Here is a 19,872-nt window from a genome sequence, read left to right on the forward strand (position 1 = left end):
ACATGGTTCCCCCCTTAAGAATGAGATAGTTGTCAGTACTCTAATCCTGTCATTGGGGTAAGACTGGGGTTTGAGTGTAAAAAGTAACAAGCATGGATTTTTGAAATCTCTGTACTGTGCCCTGTCACCATAAAACTTTTCAGGGAGACTAACTGAGGGCTCAGGTGTATGTATCTTTGTTTCCAGAGTGTCTTTAATATAGGCTTTTAAAGCAACATTTTCTGCTTTAAGTGTATTAAGACCCTGAGTGAGGGAATCTACTCTTTGAGTCAGAGCCTGTAAATGTGCAGTCATCTCAGCTGGGTTCATTATATTAGGCTTGGTATTCTGTCAGGCTCTGTCAGGCTTGTCAGCAACCTACAATGACTGGAGAGAGTAACTGTTACTAAAACTTGAACACAGCTGCTGAGATGAAAAATTAAGGATTTGTTTCTGGAAGATGTGAGGGAAACAGATGATTCACCTACGGGGTGAACTGAATCCCAATTACTACCAGAATATTAATATACAGGTTCATAAGTAATTGCTAGTAACTGTAGCTACATAGGTTTAGTGTGACCAGGCAGCTTAGTTAAAGCAAGAACCAAATTATGCTCAGCAAAATTAAGAGTAAACAATATGCCACTTAGTAAACTTTAACTAAACAGGTTTTTCACAGAATGGAACGTTTAGGCAGCAATAATATAGTAAGCCGTTTTAAAGTTTATGTGTAAATACATCTAATTACCTTGACCCTTTAGATTCAAGTTTAGGCAGAGCTTCAGTAGTCAGATGGGTAAGTAATCAGAGCCCTGTGGGTAACGGAGCGGAGCAGCAGCTCGCAATGTCGGATGATCCGTGAAGCTGGCGTGTGACGTCACCGCTGATGGATACAGGCTCCGGCAGACAGAGTATGAAGTCCCGTGTGGGAAATAGTGACAGGCAGTCCTGGAGGATAACAGCACGATCACAGAGAGTGCTGTTGTTAGGTTTTAGATTAGTTGTAACAAAGATTACTGGATCCACAAAAGGATAGGTTATTTCCAATAATAGCGCAAGGCACAGGCTGGATATTCCTGTAGGCACAACAATACCAAGCAAAGGTAAATGGGCTGCTCTCTAAATTCCAATGAATTTGATTTGGAATTTACAAGTAATATTCAACCCAACATGATTGAATATTTGGATTTATTGTTATATTTTTCTGCCACTGGTGATATCATGTCGGAAACCTTTTTTAAAAAGGTAGATTGTAACAGCTTCTTAAATTATGGCAGCAATCACTATCATTGCTAAAAAAAGAACGTCCCTTATGGGCAGTTCAGACGAATTTGACGGAATTGCAGTACAATAGAAAGCTACAATAAACAGTCTATGATTCTTAAAGATAGATTCATAGAAAAGGGTTATCCCTCTGATTTAGTACAAAAAGGATACCTAAGAGCCCTTCATGATGACAGAAATAAATATCTGTCACAAACCAAAATGAAGGTTAAAACTAATAGAGAAAGAAATGATGAGTCATGTAAAACACCACTTTTTATCACAGACTACAGTAGCCAATACAGAGAAATTAACAACATCATTATGAAACATTGGCCTATCATATGTGATGACCCATTTCTTAAAAATTCTGTCTCTGTGAAGCCTAGAATAGTCTATAGGAGAGCCCCTACACTCAAAAACAAATTGGCCCCTAGCAAGATAGTGAGAGATAAAATACTACAACAGAATCGAGTTACAGGTCCCAATAGGACTTTTTTGGGCAATTTTATGCTCAAAAATGGAGTCTATAAATGTCTTAAGACAAGATGTAATATGTGTAAAGTGGTGACAAATGGTACCAACACATTCTGCTCCTATCAAACGGGTGAACAATTTAAGATCACCAAGAGACTCTCATGTGAATCAACGTACGTAATATATCTAATTAGTTGTACTTGTGGGGTCCAATATATAGGGCGCACCTCCCGAACCATAAAGAAGAGATGGAGTGAACACAAATATAACATCAAAAGAAAATTCCTCAAACATAGCCTATCAAGGCACTGTGCTTATGCACATAAAGGTGGCTCAAAATCGGTCCATATCTTACCTATAGAAGTACCACGGAATAGTCACAATCCTATGCTCACTTTACGCCGTAGAGAAACATTTTGGATTCACAAGCTACATACTCTAGTTCCTGAGGGTCTGAATGAGTGCGTAGATCTAGCAGCCTTTGATCTATAAGGATCTTTTAAGCCCACCACAACACTTTAATAATGAATCTGAATTATCACAGATCTTGTAGTTTATATAGCACAATATTTGACACTATCACATACACACTTATATTTATAGATATACTCTCTAAATAACAAGATAATAATCACATTGAGCATATCCACCACACTTTAAGATTTATTATAACTAATTTAATTTATCGATAAAACATTCACCAGTCACACTAATATATGATACATCATGATACATTAGGTTATATTGATAAATCTATGTATACTTATTTAATACAATTATTCATTAGCACTATTTAGTTTATGCTACAATTCTACTTTATACACGCATGAGATCCTTATAAAGATTTCAAATATTAAGAATATTAAGAAAACAGAATCAGGATCGATATATAGCTTAGGGAACCTGACACTAATAGATACTTCACCTTAGATACACACGTTATTTAAGTAAATACACATAGTTTTAGTATATAGAAGAAGGACACCATTAGATATACATATATTGAGCCACTATCCCTTATTATTTATAGTTAGATTAATTAAGAACAACATTTAGCTGTATTAATATCATATAGCATTATGGATCACTTGGGATAATAAATATATAATTAACCACATGTATTACACATACTATCAGGCTACTATTTGTTTGCCATTTTGTTTCTCATTATGATATGATGGTTTATACTAACAATGGGAGTAATATGGTCGTAAGACTATGGTATGCAGCGAATATGGCACCACTCTCTGAATAATAGTGAGAATTAACGCCCCCTGAAGGACTAAGCCAATAGCTAACAATCAATAGCTATCAATAGGATCACATTATCCTATCACTAACAGCGCTCTTACACGCATAACGTGTATGCAATAAAAATTACCCTTAATGGGACAGAATACAGCCGCAGGATTCTGTGCAGGTAAAAAAGAGACTTTATTGTAAGATCATTAACAGGGTGTCAAACAAACTCAGGGGTACACTGAAACAATAGCAAACGTCCAACGCGTTTCCTGCCCGGAGGCACTTCGTCAGGGACTTAACTAGTACATACAACAAACAGCTTAAAAAGGGCTTGCCTGTCTACGTCACAATTAGAACACCTGTGTATTTTAATTAAAGGGGCAGATACTCCTGTTTACGGGAACAGATTATTACCGGGCTAAAGCAAAACCCTTTTAAAAGGGTTAAGTATAAGTCAATATTGGGTTCAAAGTATTCAATGTATATAAATCTTGTATCAATATAAATTACTTTAAAGAATATAATATAAAAGACTGGGCACTGTAAAAACATATTGTTATTTCTATCCGTTCCCTATTCATAAGATGTTATACAAGGATTGCTCCGTTAGCAGACAAAAAGCAAAGTGCTGTAAAAATATATATATTAATAAGCTGAAGAAAAATAAAAATTGAAAAATCTAAAGTTATTGTTATGACAATGTACTGTGGACTCTTAGAGGAAATGTGAGATAATTTTAGTATCAAAATTTCAGTTTCAAATAAAATCTCACACATAGCTTATAGAATGTTAGTAATTTACATGTAAACTGTCTTAGTGCCAAGGTTATTAATATATAGCAGACAACAAATATCGGAGCCAACTAAACAAGAAACTTTTTATATGTTTTTGTGATGTTGTTGTATCTATTTCTCCGACAGCTGTGATTATATTAAGTTACATAAAGAATTGAAACATAAGAGGTAATAGGTATAGCTTCGTGAAAAATAAATAAATAAGTGAACAACTTAAGTGGGCAAATAAAATGAACCCATAATTCCAGTGTAAATGTGCATGAACTTAAATATGTAAATACAAATGCAAAATGCCTCACTATGAGGCTTTCTAAAATTGTGTATACTGTGTCTAAGGTATTAATTTTTAATTTCTTAAATTTTAATTTTAATTTTTGCCATGATTAAATCATAAAGTTAATTTGAAAATCTGTTCTTAATTTTCTATTACTATTGTCCTTTATTTATTATTTTTTATACTTTTTATATTTTTTTATATATTTTATATAGAGATGACCTTAGTAACATATTAGATAAAAACTGTCAAGAATCAAAGGGAGGGTGCAAATGAACAAGTGCTGTTAAGCACATGTAGGAATAGGAAATTCTGTGGGTTGTAAAATAACTATTATTTGTAAAAAGTAGATATATATATATATATCAAGTGCACTATGTGTATACCTCATGCCTATTGGAATAGTAATTTAATATAGTATTAAAATGGCACTAGCCATCAAAACTGAAGATGCTGCTATTAATTAAGGGTAAATGAAGGGGCAAAATTTAGGACAATGAGAGATCTTTCTATGAAAAACAGACTATGATGTTACAACAAATTAATGGAAACAAATTAATCTACAAAATATCTGAGATCAGTGATTTTGTTAATGCCATTTGGTGCTCCGGTTGATAAATTAAAGATCCAAAAGGCTTCTTTTCTATTTAATGTGGCTACCCTATCACCCCCTCTAATGTCATAAGGGGCATGATCAATGCCTTGGAAACTAAACATAGTCCTTAGGTTGGTATCATTGATAGGAATACCTAAAGATATAAAATGATCGACAAAGTGTTTAGCTACTGGAGTAGAGGGCGGATCATGTTTAATGGAGAGCAAATGCTCCCTGACCCTATCCTTAAGGAGCCTAGTTGTCCTACCTACATATTGCTTGCAGCAGATGATGCAACTAATTAAATAAACCACAAATCTGGAGTTACAATTCAATCTAAACCTGATATCAAAACAGTTACCTGTGGTCGTAAATCTAAACTCGTTACCAGGGACCACAAATTCACAGCTCTTACAGGGGATCTTCCTACATCTAAAGAATCCCTTTTCCGGCTGGAGCCAGGAAGTGTTTTCTTTGGTTGAAAAATCTCTACTCAAGTAATTTCCAATAGTTGTAGCTTTTTTACTAACGAGCCTGATGCCCTGGTTCTGTAACGAATCGTGTAACAAGGCATCTCTGTCTAAGACAGGTAAATATTTTCTAATGATATTATTTATACAGTTAAATTGTCTACTGTAGCAGGTTGAGAAAGTTATAGGTGATTTAAAACTTTTTTTATCTCGATATCTATTTTTTGGGACGTCTTGTAACAAAGTATCCCTATGCATGAGTTCCACTTCTTTACTAACTTTTTCCAAGATGCTCACGTCATAACCCCTAATTTGTGGGCGCTGTGTAAGGGACAAAGCTTGTTCTATATATGTATCAATGTTAGTACAGTTGCGTCTAAGGCGCATATATTGTCCCTTTGGAATGGCCATCTTGAGATGTACTGGATGGTGTGAGTCTGCTCATAAGATTGTGTTGCCAGATGTAGGCTTTCTAAATGTGGAAGTAACGACTGAATGTGTCAGGCTCTGTCAGGCTTGTCAGCAACCTACAATGACTGGAGAGAGTAACTGTTACTAAAACTTGAACACAGCTGCTGAGATGAAAAATTAAGGATTTGTTTCTGGAAGATGTGAGGGAAACAGATGATTCACCTACAGGGTGAACTGAATCCCAATTACTACCAGAATATTAATATACAGGTTCATAAGTAATTGCTAGTAACTGTAGCTACATAGGTTTAGTGTGACCAGGCAGCTTAGTTAAAGCAAGAACCAAATTATGCTCAGCAAAATTAAGAGTAAACAATATGCCACTTAGTAAACTTTAACTAAACAGGTTTTTCACAGAATGGAACGTTTAGGCAGCAATAATATAGTAAGCCGTTTTAAAGTTTATGTGTAAATACATCTAATTACCTTGACCCTTTAGATTCAAGTTTAGGCAGAGCTTCAGTAGTCAGATGGGTAAGTAATCAGAGCCCTGTGGGTAACGGAGCGGAGCAGCAGCTCGCAATGTCGGATGATCCGTGAAGCTGGCGTGTGACGTCACCGCGGATGGATACAGGCTCCGGCAGACAGAGTATGAAGTCCCGTGTGGGAAATAGTGACAGGCAGTCCTGGAGGATAACAGCACGATCACAGAGAGTGCTGTTGTTAGGTTTTAGATTAGTTGTAACAAAGATTACTGGATCCACAAAAGGATAGGTTATTTCCAATAATAGCGCAAGGCACAGGCTGGATATTCCTGTAGGCACAACAATACCAAGCAAAGGTAAATGGGCTGCTGGGAATTTAAAGGAAGTGAGCATGATCCTAATTGAAATTTAAAGGTACAGAAGGAAAAAGAAGTAAGTCCAGTTTTGGAGAATGATATCCTGACAGAATGAGATGGATTGTCTAGTTTTAATGTGATATCCAGAAATCGAATACTATCTTTAGATGCAGTATGTGTAAATCCCAAATTGTAGTTGTTTGCATTGAGATATTCTACAAAGGTATGGAATTGATGTCCCCTTTCCATAGTATTACCAAGTCGTCAATAAATCTTTTATAAAACTTTATTTGTGACCTGGAGGGATTAGTGTCTTGGAATATCTTCTGAAATTCAAAATTCGTTAAATATAGATTTGCATATGATGGTGCAAACTTGGCACCCATGGCGGTGCCCTGGTTTTGTACATAATGTGTACCTTCAAATGTGAAGTTATTATGATTCAAAAGAAAATTTGCACCATCACATACAAATCCAATAAACTTGTCATCATATGTAGTGTACATCTCTAGCATGGCTTTTAAAGCCTCTATACCCAAGTTATGGGGTATGCAAGAATATAATGAGGTGACGTCAATAGTAAGTAGGGTGTCATCCTCATCAATATGTAAAGAATGTAATAGCCTTAGCAAATGTTTGGTGTCACGGAGGTATGCTGGAGTTATCTGGACAATGGGTTGTAAGACTGTATCAATGAAAGACCCCAATTTTTCACCAAGGGACCCCACGCCAGAGATGATAGGGCAACCAGGGGGGCATTCCCTATTTTTATGTATTTTAGGTAAATGTTTAAAAACTGGTGTGATTGGAAACTGGGTTTTTAATGAATCTGCTTTGAACTTAGTGATAACACCTTCCTGAACAAAATGATCAAGAAAGTTATTGAGTTCAACATCAAATTTTCTTGTCGGATTGAATGTTAATTTCCGATAGGTGGCATTATCACTGAGTTGTCTATGGGCTTCACGAATATATTGAGCCCTATCCTGTATAACTACACAGCCGCCCTTATCTGAGTTTTGAATGATAAGAGCTTTATTGTCTTGTAGTTTTTTCAAAGTGTTTCTCTCTTTCTTAGATAGATTATTACTTATACCATATTTCAGGTTGGGGCTGGTGTTGGTCTCTTTCGCTAGAGCATGAAGATCCCTTTCTACTAAACTTTGAAAAACTTCAATGAAGTCACCTCTCATTTGTATAGGGTAGAAATATTTACCTGCGTTAGTAGTGACATTGGGTGTGCATAAATTAAGTAAATTGGATCTGGATTGTAGTTGAATAGGGCTATGGTTTCCCTGGTAACATCAACGACATGCGCACTAGCGCCACACACATGCGCACTAGCGCCGTACACACGCTACTCAGAACTTCAGTTCAGCTGGCGGTCTAAATAAAACAAAGTAAGTGATCTCTCATATTCTTTTAAAAAATATAAAATTGATTAATAGTTAAGTCTTCCTGGGGTAGGCACTCGTCCTCAATATGAGATCGCAAGTGTGCTCATTAATAGATCAAAAAGCTGGACTCTTGGGTTATAACACAAATGCTTAAGAATAGTACATTTACTCTTATCCCATAATTATATTGGGGCTATGACAGGGAAGGATGGCATATTAAAAAACAAATAGCCGAATAAACAATAGAGTAAAGTTGACCAAGATGTAGGATACACTCAGTTTAGATATGGCAGAGAAAGAGTAATCATCTATGATTAAACAGTTTAATATAAATTTCATTGGATTTAAAGAAAAATACAAATAATCATTACAATTTTGTATATATTTATGCTGTTTAAACCAATTTTGTGACCAATATAGGCACTGCAAGTTATAATGTGCATTATTTGATTTAACCTATGCATTGAAAATTATGATGTGCATTGCTGGATTTATAACATATAAAATTGTGTTCACATTTGTTGACAAAACATATCAGTAGCTAGGATACTGATGATGTCATAGATCACTCCCACAACAAGTGTTATTAATTATGTTAATTGGTTTGTTTAGGTATATATAGCAAGTGTTTGTAAACTATTTTATTATGCCTGAGGAAACAGTCTGAGACTGAGAAACGCGTCGCAATTCTTTATATTTTATTAAAGTGATTTTAATTTTTACTAAAAACACTTGCTGCCTTTGAATTGGTTATTATCTGAGGATATGACTGACCTATAGACCATCAAGAGTACTATTGTATGCTGTATGCCATGGTTCTAAGTCTGTTGGGTGACTGAATTGATCCCAGCCTGTCTCTATAGCATCATTGGAGATGCTCCATCAAATGTGAGTTTAAATTTTATATAATTATCTGGTGTGGAATCACTCTAGCCATACAATACTAGGCCATATAGGCTATTTTGTGCTTTCTATCTTACACAGACCCTGTAACAATTCGGGAGGTCGGTCTGCTGGGTGACTGATATAGATCCCAGACTGTGCCATTTGCACCAATTGAGGTGCTCCATCACATGTGAGTGCAACTATATAGCATAATTTACCATTCTTTGGAACCTACAATATTGGGCCATGTGGCGCATCTGTTTTTTTTTTATATTTTAGATTGCTGTAATTGGATCCTGGCCTGGACCACCACAGATTGCTGCCTCTGTATTCTACTATCAAGGAAAATATATAGTTATTAACATCATTTGATATCTATCTCCTCTGAGTGATATCTAACAGTCCTTGATTAATATTGTACCTAATCTATCGTATATTGTAATTTATTATTTTTATTATTATTTATTATTTATTACATATCTAATAGTTATTTATTAATTATCATAGTTTTTATTTCTGCACATAGGTGCATTATATGGTAATATATCATTTATCTATCTATATATATTCTATACCATCATATAGATATTTTTGTCTATATAGTAAGCTATAACCATATAGTGTGCTCTCAAGGGCGCCCCCTATCATCTTTTGTATTTTTGTTTTTCTAGTCCTACTGTAGCTGCTTCTTACTGTGACATCAGGCTGAGTGTTCACAGCATGCAGGGTCCTGGATGCTTTATTTCCACTTAAGTGCTGACAGTCTGAAATGACAGCTCACTCTAGTCCCAATGCTGCTGCTTCTTACTGTGACATAAGGCTGAGTGTTCACAGCATGCAGGGTCCTGGATGCAGCCTTTATCATCCCAGGCAGAATCACACACACATCTTTCAGCAGCCCTGAACAGCTCTGACTAAACTCTCCTCACAGGAAGTCTCTGAAAAACTGCCAGCCTCTGATTGGCTCTCACTACCATGTGATGCAGGGTTGAGCAAAGGGCAAAGTGCAAAGTGCAGTTAATCCCTGCAGCAAAATGACAAAGGGCTACATTCTCCCCCCTGTAAATTTCCTGCCTTCCACTGGCAGGGTAGATACATTAAATAATTAAACATCACTCTGGCACAAGTAACAAACTAATCTAATACAGCTGTGTTCCTGTACCAAACAATGTATTCAAGGTGTCAAGGGCATGTAATACTTGTATGACCTTGCAGTGGGACTCTTGCCAGTATGTGGGTTCCCCTACTCGGTCATAAGTGAATAATCTTGGTGGACGCCTATGTCTTTGACTTCCTCTTGAGTCTCTTTTACCTGCTTCCTTCACTTCTGGTTGACCAACAGGTAACAAATGATTTCGATGCCATGCCTTGATTCGGCCTTCAGGCCCTTTTATTTTGTATACAGGAAGTCCTGGAAGCTTGGAAACAACTTCAAAAAGGGTGCCTTTCCACCGGTCAGCGAGTTTGTGTTTTCCGATAATACCTAGGTTTTTAAGGAGTACCTTAGCTCCTGGCTGAATTTCACTATGCCTGACTTTAGCGTCATAACGTCTTTTGTTATTTTCGTTAATCCGGGAACTAGCCTTCTCTGCCAGGTCATAGGCTCTTTGTAGACTCTGTTTCAAGTTGCAAACATACTGGTAATGTGGGACATGGGCCATTCCATCAGAAGAGACATCAAACTGAAGATCTATTGGAAGCCTTGCTTCTCAACCAAAAAGCAAGTAATAAGGAGAATATCCTGTAGATTCATGTCTTGTACAATTGTATGCATGAACCATGGCTTCAACATGCCTACTCCAGGTTCTTTTCTCTGTATCGTTAAGGGTCCCTAACATGTCCAACAGGGTACGGTTGAACCTTTCAGGAAGAGCATCCCCTTCAGGATGGTAAGGAGTAGTTCTGGACTTTTCAATGTTTAGCAGTTTCAAAAGTTATTTTATGAGTCGGCTTTCAAAGTCACGACCCTGATCAGAATGAATTCGGCTAGGTAACCCGTAGTGAATGAAAAACTTCTGCCATAGCACTTTGGCAACTGTGGTGGCTTTCTGGTCTTTAGTAGGGTAAGCTTGAGCATACCTGGTGAAATGATCAGTCACTACCAGTACATTTCCTACTCCTGCTGAATCAGTCTCAATACACAGAAAATCCATACAGACTAGATCCATGGGGCCAGAGCTCTTTAGGTGGCCCATTGGCGCAGCTCGGGTAGGTAGAATTTTCCTCTGAATACACCTTCGGCAATTATGACAATGCCTCTCCACAGACTCTCTCATTTTTGGCCAGAAGAAACGATCTTGCACCAATCCAAAAGTTTTGTCCATCCCCAGGTGTCCATGTTGGTCATGCAAGGATCTTAGTACCATTCCTCTATACTTTTCTGGTAATACCAACTGTCTTCGTCCTGGGTGATCATGATATTGAATAAGCCTATAGAGAAGTCCCTTCTCAATACAGAAACGGCTCCATTCTCTCTTGAATAGTTGTTGCAACTCAGCAGGTAAACAGTTCAAGTATTTTTGGCACCCATTCTTAACAGCTTTTAATAATGGGCCCACTGTTGGGTCTTGAGCTTGAGTTTGTTGTTTATCCTCATTACTGATGCTTGTCCACTGGGGCAGGTTAACTGGGTAACACATAGCTTCTGGAACTGCCTCAGCACTACAACTGAGTGAGTCAATGCATCTCAATTCAGAAAAGTTAACCCACCCATCTTCAGTGATAGAGGTCTGACACAATGCCCTTACTCCAGGGCCAGGAATGTCAATCCAATCTTCTTTATTTGTCTCTGGAGGAAGTCCAGGTCTCTGAGATAAATCATCAGCTCCCACATTAGTAGATCCAGGCTTGTATTTCAATGAGAAGCTATAGTATCTAGTTTAGCTCTGGTCAAGATATAGGTGAGGGGATTGTTGTCGGTCCTCACCTCAAATTCTGCACCATACAGGTAATCATGTAGTTTATCTACAATAGCCCACTTCAATGCCAGAAATTCTAGTTTATGCACTGGGTAATTCTTTTCAGCTTTAGACAAGCTCCGACTAATGTAGGCAACAGGCCTCAGCCCCTCAGGATGTGCCTGGTGGAGAATGCCTCCAAGCCCTTCCATGCTGGCATCTACATGAAGCACAAATGGTTTCTCAAGATCTGCATATGCCAGTACAGGAGCTTCAGTCATCTTACTTTTAAGTAGCTGAAAAGTCTCTTCACAGGAATTAGTCAACTTATCTCCTATGGGTTTCTTGGAATGCAGGCTCTTCTGCTTGGCATTCTCTCCAGGCTCCAATTTCAGAAGATTGTGAAGACTTCTGGCTATCTTGGAATAACCTTCTACAAAACGACGGTAGTAACCGCAGAACCCCAAGAATGAACGTAGCTCTTCAATATTCTTTGGTCTTGGCCAATTTACCACTGCTTCTATTTTTGCTGGGTCTGTGGCTACACCTTCTGCAGAAACTATATGTCCGACATAAGTCACTGAGCTTCTTGCAAATTTGCATTTGTCAACTGATAACTTCAGACCTTCAGCTTGCAATCGATCTAACACCCTCAGCAACCGATTTTCATGTTCTTCAGGGGTTCTTCCAAAAATTATTATATCATCCAGATAAACAAGGCACTCTCTTGGACTAAGGTCCCCAAGGGTCTTTTCCATTAATCTCTGCAAAGTTGCTGGGGCCCCGGTAATCCCTTGTGGCATACAGGTAAACTGGTAGAAACCCAAAGGGCAGATGAATGCTGTTTTCTCTTGGTCTTCTTTTTTCATGGGAACTTGATAATATCCAGAGCGGAGATCCAATACACTAAACCATTTGCTACCAGATAGAGCATTCAGTAGATCTTCTATTCGGGGTAGTGTATACTGGTCAGGAATTGTTTGTTTATTTAAAGTTCGATAGTCTATACACAATCGCACAGAGCCATTCTTTTTCCTCACCACTACAATGGGAGAAGCATAGGGACTTCTAGATTCTTTGATAATGCCAGTATCTTCCATTTCTTGCAAGATGTTTCTCACATCCTCCACATCTCGTGGTGCTATACGTCGAGACCTCTCACGAAAGGGAGCAGAGTCCGTCAATCTTATGGTGTGTTGTGCACTCCTGCAACACCCTACATCCATGTCTTTAGTTGAGAAGACTCCTCTTCTGGTTTTTAGAGCTTTAAGCAATCTCTCTTTCCATTCAAATGGTAAACTTGAGTCTTCAAAATCAAACTCCAATTCTCCTGAGGAGTTTATTGCTGGTTCTATGGGAAGGGCAGAAATTAGGGTTATTTCCTCTAAGAGGTGAAGGATTCCCAATTCTTGACAATGATCAATATGGACATCTCTTGGGGACAGATTACAGACAGTTACTGCAAAAATGCCTGTTGTGCCTTTCTGCCAATCCTTGACTTCAGGCATAATCATCCAGCCCTTTCGAATGTCCTCTTCAGGAATAGATTCTACACAATAGATCTGTGCACAATTAATCATACCCTCCTGTAAGGTGGGTACAGCTTTAACAGATTTCATTTCTCCAGGTCGTAAAGTCAAAGGCTGGGGGCCCCAGTAATGGAACTACCCAGTCAGTGATTCTTGAGCTAATTTGTGACATTCGTGTCTTAGGGCAGGCTCCAATTCAGCCATCTGATTAATGGATACATTTCCTACTTCTTGCAAGTAGGATCTAAACAGGTTTCGAACCATACTAGTGTTGGTTCCCAGGAGAATGGAGAAACTTGATTGTTTAGGGGTAGGGCACAACAGAGCCTCCACATCCATGGAGCAAGTCTTTCCAGTGTTCAGTTGTGGGATGACAATCTGCACTCTGACTACTCCTTCTACTGTACAGGCTTGTGAACCTAGCCCCCATAAACTGACATCTTTAGCTGTGGCAATAGGTAAGTGACGTAGGTGAGCATCATAAAATGATCTGAAGATAATGGTCACCTGGGATCCAGTGTCTAGCAATGCAGAAGCTGGGATGCCCTCAACCATAAGTGATACCGGTGGCTTGGGTCCAACTCTGATACTTGCAGCTGTTTCCAGGCTCTTAATGTGACACTTCTTCCAATGAGTCCACTTTTTTTTTCTAGAAACTTTTCTTTTGGGTAAGGTATCTGTGACAAAGGTTTCAACCTGAAGAACATCTTCTTTATGTGTACAATGGGATGCTATATGCCCAAGCCCATTACATCTAAAACACCTGAGAGGTTTGTCATGTTTATTATCCTGGGTAGTTGAATTGATTGATTCACAATTTCTGGGTTGAGGTTCTTTTTTCTCTTTTGGACTTTTGATTTTCTGGGAACTGTCCTGAGCAGAGGATTTCTCAGGAGCTCTTATCCGTGAACGAGTAAGATGAGTCTTCTCTATAGTCCTTACTTCCTTCATTACTTCAGCAAAAGATAGAACCTTTTTAATACATAAAAGATTCTCCAAGGTGGCTGCACAGGAGTCTCCAGGTAGTGTTCCTCTAAGGAGCTGTTTGCACCGGTATTTGTCAATTTCAGATGCAGGAATGATTCCTTTCTCCACTAATGTTCCTACTATGAGTTCTACTCTCACAACATAGGCTGAAGTTTTTTCACCTTTTACTTGAATTGTATTTGTATATCGTTCTCTCAACTCAAACTCATCTTCTTCCTCTGCATATGCAGTCATTATAATTTGAAGGAGCTCTGATGCAGAAGCTTGAGGATGGATAATTTGATGGTGCCTTACCAGGTCTAAGGCCGGACCTTTTAAACCTTCTATGAGCCTTTGTTGTTTCACATCCTCAGAACAAGCCCATTCTCTAAGAAGCTGCAAAGTAGTGTCTCTCCAGGATTTGAAGCACTCTTCTCCAACAGGAGTAGGGTCAATCCCAGAGAAAATCTTCAATATCTTGTAATTGTGAATGTGTTGAGCTTGGGTCAGTTCCACCACTAATTGTTTAAGTACATTTGTTATGGGAGAAAAAATCTCTTGCTTAGGAGAATCATTCTTTAGTCTCCTTTCACTTACTATAGAACTGCCTTCAGAATCATTTACATTTAAATCATCTTCAGACTCACTGTCACTATTTTGAAATATCAGGTCAGAATCATCACCCTCCTCGTGGTCAGAATCTCCTTCTGGGTATACTATCAGGCACCCTTTAGGGTCTGCTCCAGGTATAGGGATTCTAGTTGTTCCTTTTTCTGGATTTATATCCTGGTCTCCCTGAACAAGGGTCACACCATGAATTCCTGTTTTCTTAGCCTGAACTATGGCAGGGTTTTCCAACCCAGGGATCAGTTTTAGGGCATCTATAAACTTCCTCCGGCTGAGTCCAATAGGAGTTTGCACAGCCACAACCTTCTGGGGAGGAACCCTCATTATTCTAGCCCACTCTCTAACATCTCTGGGTGATGGAACAGGGGTCTTGCTTAAACACTTCTTACTGTCCCAGTTCATCTCAGCGTTGCCTCCATCTGTAACCTGTAACCCCTTCCTTATCTATCTGGTGAGAATGATACAGGTTGGACGGTCACCTTTGACGCTGTGGCTTCACAGGAATGACCTAAGTCTCCGCTGGAGTAGGTAGTCTGGGACATCTTGATTAATGTAACATACAGTGCCTCCACTCAGTGATAACAATTCTCAGGGAACCCACAACACTGAGACAATGAGTTCCCCACAACATGCAATAATGAACAGAAGCAGATAATAAAGTAACACAGAATATATTTAAATGCAAATAGAACAACATATAAATAACATAACAGTCCCACACTTTGCAGGGTACCCTTTTTCCCAAAATACACTGCTAAGTGAAGTCCCTTGTGGTGGTGCACGTTGGGGTCCTTAGTAAGTTTCAGATATCTGTTTAGTGTGAGGGATAACTGTAACTGTTCCACTACCTGAATCCTCCTGTAGAATGTTCTAGAAAAGGTCTGGCTGCTTTCTCTGCTGCTTGCTTTTCCACTTAAGTGCTGACAGTCTGAAATGACAGCTCACTCTAGTCCCAATGCTGCTGCTTCTTACTGTGACATAAGGCTGAGTGTTCACAGCATGCAGGGTCCTGGATGCAGCCTTTATCATCCCAGGCAGAATCACACACACATCTTTCAGCAGCCCTGAACAGCTCTGACTAAACTCTACTCACAGGAAGTCTCTGAAAAACTGCCAGCCTCTGATTGGCTCTCACTACCATGTGATGCAGGGTTGAGCAAAGGGCAAAGTGCAAAGTGCAGTTAATCCCTGCAGCAAAATGACAAAGGGCAACAATTATTAATGAAAGGGGCCATGCCCCCAGATAAGGCCTCACACATAATGAAGTGGGAGGAAAGACTAAAATTCTCATACACTGGTACTATGTCCCCGTACAGTTAGCTCAAATGTTCTCCACTACCTCTCCTAAATGCTGGAGAAATTGCAACCATACCGGTGACATGACACACATATGGTGGGACTGTCCAAAATTCAAACCGGTATGGAACACCTGCTTTGTAACATTGGCTAAAATAGGGATACATCTCGCCAAAACACCAGTAGCGGCTTTACTACACATAGGTACATGCACCTTACCCAAACATCAGAGCTATTAATGTGTTTACCTCTTCTCTGCTATAAAATTATCCATAGCTAGATTATGGAAGACAGAAGCCCCCCCTTCCTGGCCCAACATAATCAGCACCATAGCCTACATATACTCAATGGAAAAAAGCGTTTTCCATTCTCTGGACAACTCTAACCTTTTTGAAATGATCTGGGCTGACTAGAAATCTCTATTTTTTACTCAATGGCTCCCTAACATTGACCTCTAATACAGGAAGAACACTCCTCTAATCAGACTTCCTCCCATTATATAGGGGGGAAAAAAGACAAAGACATTTCCTCTTCCTCCTACTTCCCCAAACCTAATTATTTGTGATACCACTTGTTTTACTGATAAACAATAACACTGTATTATTGTTTTTTTCTGAGGGACCTGTGAGACCCTATTACACTTTAAACCATATAGAAGTGTACTTCTGTGTAACCTGTTATTACTTTACTTTTCAAAATAAAAATTGATGAAAAACAAAACTAAGCTTAAACTATAAATAAACCTAACATTACTGTTTTTTTAAAAAAAAATTTTTTTTACCAAAAATAAAAAATTAAATGGCTAAATGAAAAAAATCAAACTACGAAAACCCCCAAAACCTAACATTACAAGAAAGTCTAAAATTACGAGAAAAAAAATCTAAGATTACAAACACCCCCTAATCTAACAATGAACTACCAATATCCCTTAAAAGGGCCTTTTTTAGGTCCTTGCCCTAAGTTTAACCCTTTGAGTGCTAAGCACTTTCCCACCTGGATGCTAAACTGTTTTAAGGGGGGGGGGGGGTTAATTTTTTTTTTACTTTCCCCAGATCCCCAAGACTTACACTGTTGGAAAGGTTAAGTGATTACCTTGGGTCTTGGGGGTCTGTAGCTGCTTGGATGCCTGAGATACAGGCTTCTAAGCAGCATGCCCCCTTTTCCTATACTTAACATTGTCATTTTGTTAATAAAGTTGCGTGGTGACGTCATCACGTCATTGCGCGTGATGTCTCCACACAAAACAGGTAGCCCGGCAATGCCTGTTACTATACAGGCACGATTGCCGGGGTAGGAGCGGGTGGGAGCCCCCAGATCTCCCTCAAGGTGAGAGAGTGCTAGAGACGGCTCTGAGCCGTCGTTAGCACCAGAGTGGGAAACTCTGCGATGGCTCAGAGCTGTCATTAGCACTCAAAGGGTTAACAGCTCTTTTACTTAAGAAAAAATACAAATGAACCCCTAAAAGTAAAACCCCCCACCCACCCAAGCCCCCAAAATAAAAAAAGACCTAACTCTAAAAAAACCTAAGCTACCCATTGCCCCTAAAGGGGCATTTGTATGGGCATTGCCCTTAAAAGGGCAATCAGCTCTTTTGCTGCCCATTAAAAAATAAAAAAGCCCTAATCTAAAAACAAAACGACCCCAAAACCCCCCAAAAAACCTAACACTAACCCTAAAAAATGTACTCACCATTCCTAAAGTCCGGACATCCATCTTCTTCCAGGTGGAGCAAAGTCTTTATCCATGGCGGCACCATCTTTCATCTTCATCCAAGTCGCGCTGAGCGAAAGCTGCAAAGAGCGGAGCTGGAACGGTGGCCACGCTGACATCCGACACGGAGGATCCTCTTCATGTGATCGTCCGCTGCACACTAAAGATTGAATGCAAGGTACCCGTTTTATATTTGGGTACCTTGCATTCCTATTGGCTGAAATTTTCAAATCAGCCAATAGGATGAGAGCTACAGAAATCCTATTTGCTGATTTGAACAGCCAATAGGATTTCAGTAGGTCTCATCCTTTTGGCTGATTTGAAAATTTCAGCCAATAGGAATGCAAAGTACCCCAATATAAAACTGGTACCTTGCATTCAATCAATACTGTGCGGAGGATGATCGCATAAAGAGGATCCTCCACGTCAGATGTCTGTGAGGCCACCGTTCCAGCTTAATTTGTATTTTTTAATGTAAAAGAACTGTTAAAGGGACACTGAACCCAAATTTTTTCTTTCGTGATTCAGATAGAGCATGAAATTTTAAGCAACTTCCTAATTTACTCCTATTATCAAATGTTCTTCATTCTCTTGGTATCTTTATTTGAAATGCAAGAATGCAAGTTTAGATGCCGGCCCATTTTTGGTGAACAACATGGGTTGTTCTTGCTGATTGGTGGATAAATTCATCCACCAATAAAAAAGTGCTGTCCATAGTTCTAAACCAAAAAAAAACCTTAGATGCATTCTTTTTCAAATAAAGATAGCAAGAGAATGAAGACAAATTGATAATAGGAGTAAATTAGAAAGTTGCTTAAAATTGCATGCTCTATCAGAATCACGAAAGAAAACATTTTGGTTCAGTGTTTCTTTAAACTTAGGGCAATGCCCTACAAAAGGCACTTGTAAGGGCTATTGGTAGTTTATTGTTAGATTAGGGGGTGTTTTTATTTTGGGGTGGCTTTTTTGTTGTTATAGGGGTTTTAGATTAGGTTTAATTTTTTTTATTTTGGATAATTTTGTTTATTGTTTTTGTTTTTTTTTGAGTTTCAAAAGAGCTTTATTTATCGTATCATGCTTACAAGTAAGAATATGCACAAAATGAGAAAAGGAAACAAAACAGAAACAAGATTAACAATTCGAGGACTCAAAACGTCCTCTAGGTGATCTGTAAACTCACAATTTGAAATGTATAGTGAGTAATTCAAAAGGATTCCGCATATACAGAGGTTAGTTAAAACACATATTGGGGTTTTGTGACGCGGATGGGGGAGAACCGGGGTATTCCCGCCCAGGAGAGAAAGGAGGGGGGGATAGAAGAATAGAAGTAAGAAGGGTAAAGGAGAAGAAGAGGATTTGAGGAATATGTCGTCATTCTAGAATGGGTACGTCGTCAGGGAGGCAATTGAATCCGGTCAGGTCTATCTCTAGCTCAGGCTCCCTGGTCTGGCCAAAAGGGCTAAGAGGGAGAGAGAACGTTAGGTCTCCAAGTTGTGTCATAAGTGGCTTTCCAATCGGCCCATATAAGCTCAAATAGGTCAGAGTTGCCTAGGTTATAAAATATGCTTTTTTCCATAGTGTATAGGTAGGCCATATAGGAGCAGACTCTCGACCAGCTGGGAGGGGACTCCGACTTCCAGTCAGAGGCTATCAGGTGTTTGATGGACATAAAAAGGTAAATACTTATGCCAGCATGGTGTTTGGGGATGGAATTAGTACCTATGTGTAGGAGGGCTACTGCGGGGGAGCTACGTAGGGAGATTCCTAATTTGGGAAGGACTCTGAAACATCTAAGCCATAGGGGGCGTATTTTGGGACATTCCCACCAAATATGTAGGGAGTCCCCTCTCTGGCCACAACCTCTCCAGCAGTACGGGGATGCGCTAGGAAATATTTTAGCTAGCCTGGTGGGCACATAGAACCAGTGAGCTACCAACTTATAATAAGTTTCAAAAAGGGTGATGCAATGTATAGTTTTTTTAGTTCGTTCAAGCGCTTGTTCCCAGTCAATTGCTGTGAATGATCTGTCCAGCAGAGATCCCCACTTTACAAGGTGGGGAGCCAGGTCTGAGTTTAGTTCAGAGTTCAGCAGAGTGTAATGCCTGGAGAGGGGTTTGTGAAGCCTCTCTCCCTCTTTCCAGGTGGTCTCCCACAAGGTTAGAGGCCGATTTAACTGAGGCTTAAAGCCCCAGGAGGTCAAGAAGTTTTTAATTCTGAAA

This window comes from Bombina bombina, chromosome 6 (assembly GCF_027579735.1).
Source record: "Bombina bombina isolate aBomBom1 chromosome 6, aBomBom1.pri, whole genome shotgun sequence".
NCBI classification, from domain to species: domain Eukaryota; kingdom Metazoa; phylum Chordata; class Amphibia; order Anura; family Bombinatoridae; genus Bombina; species Bombina bombina.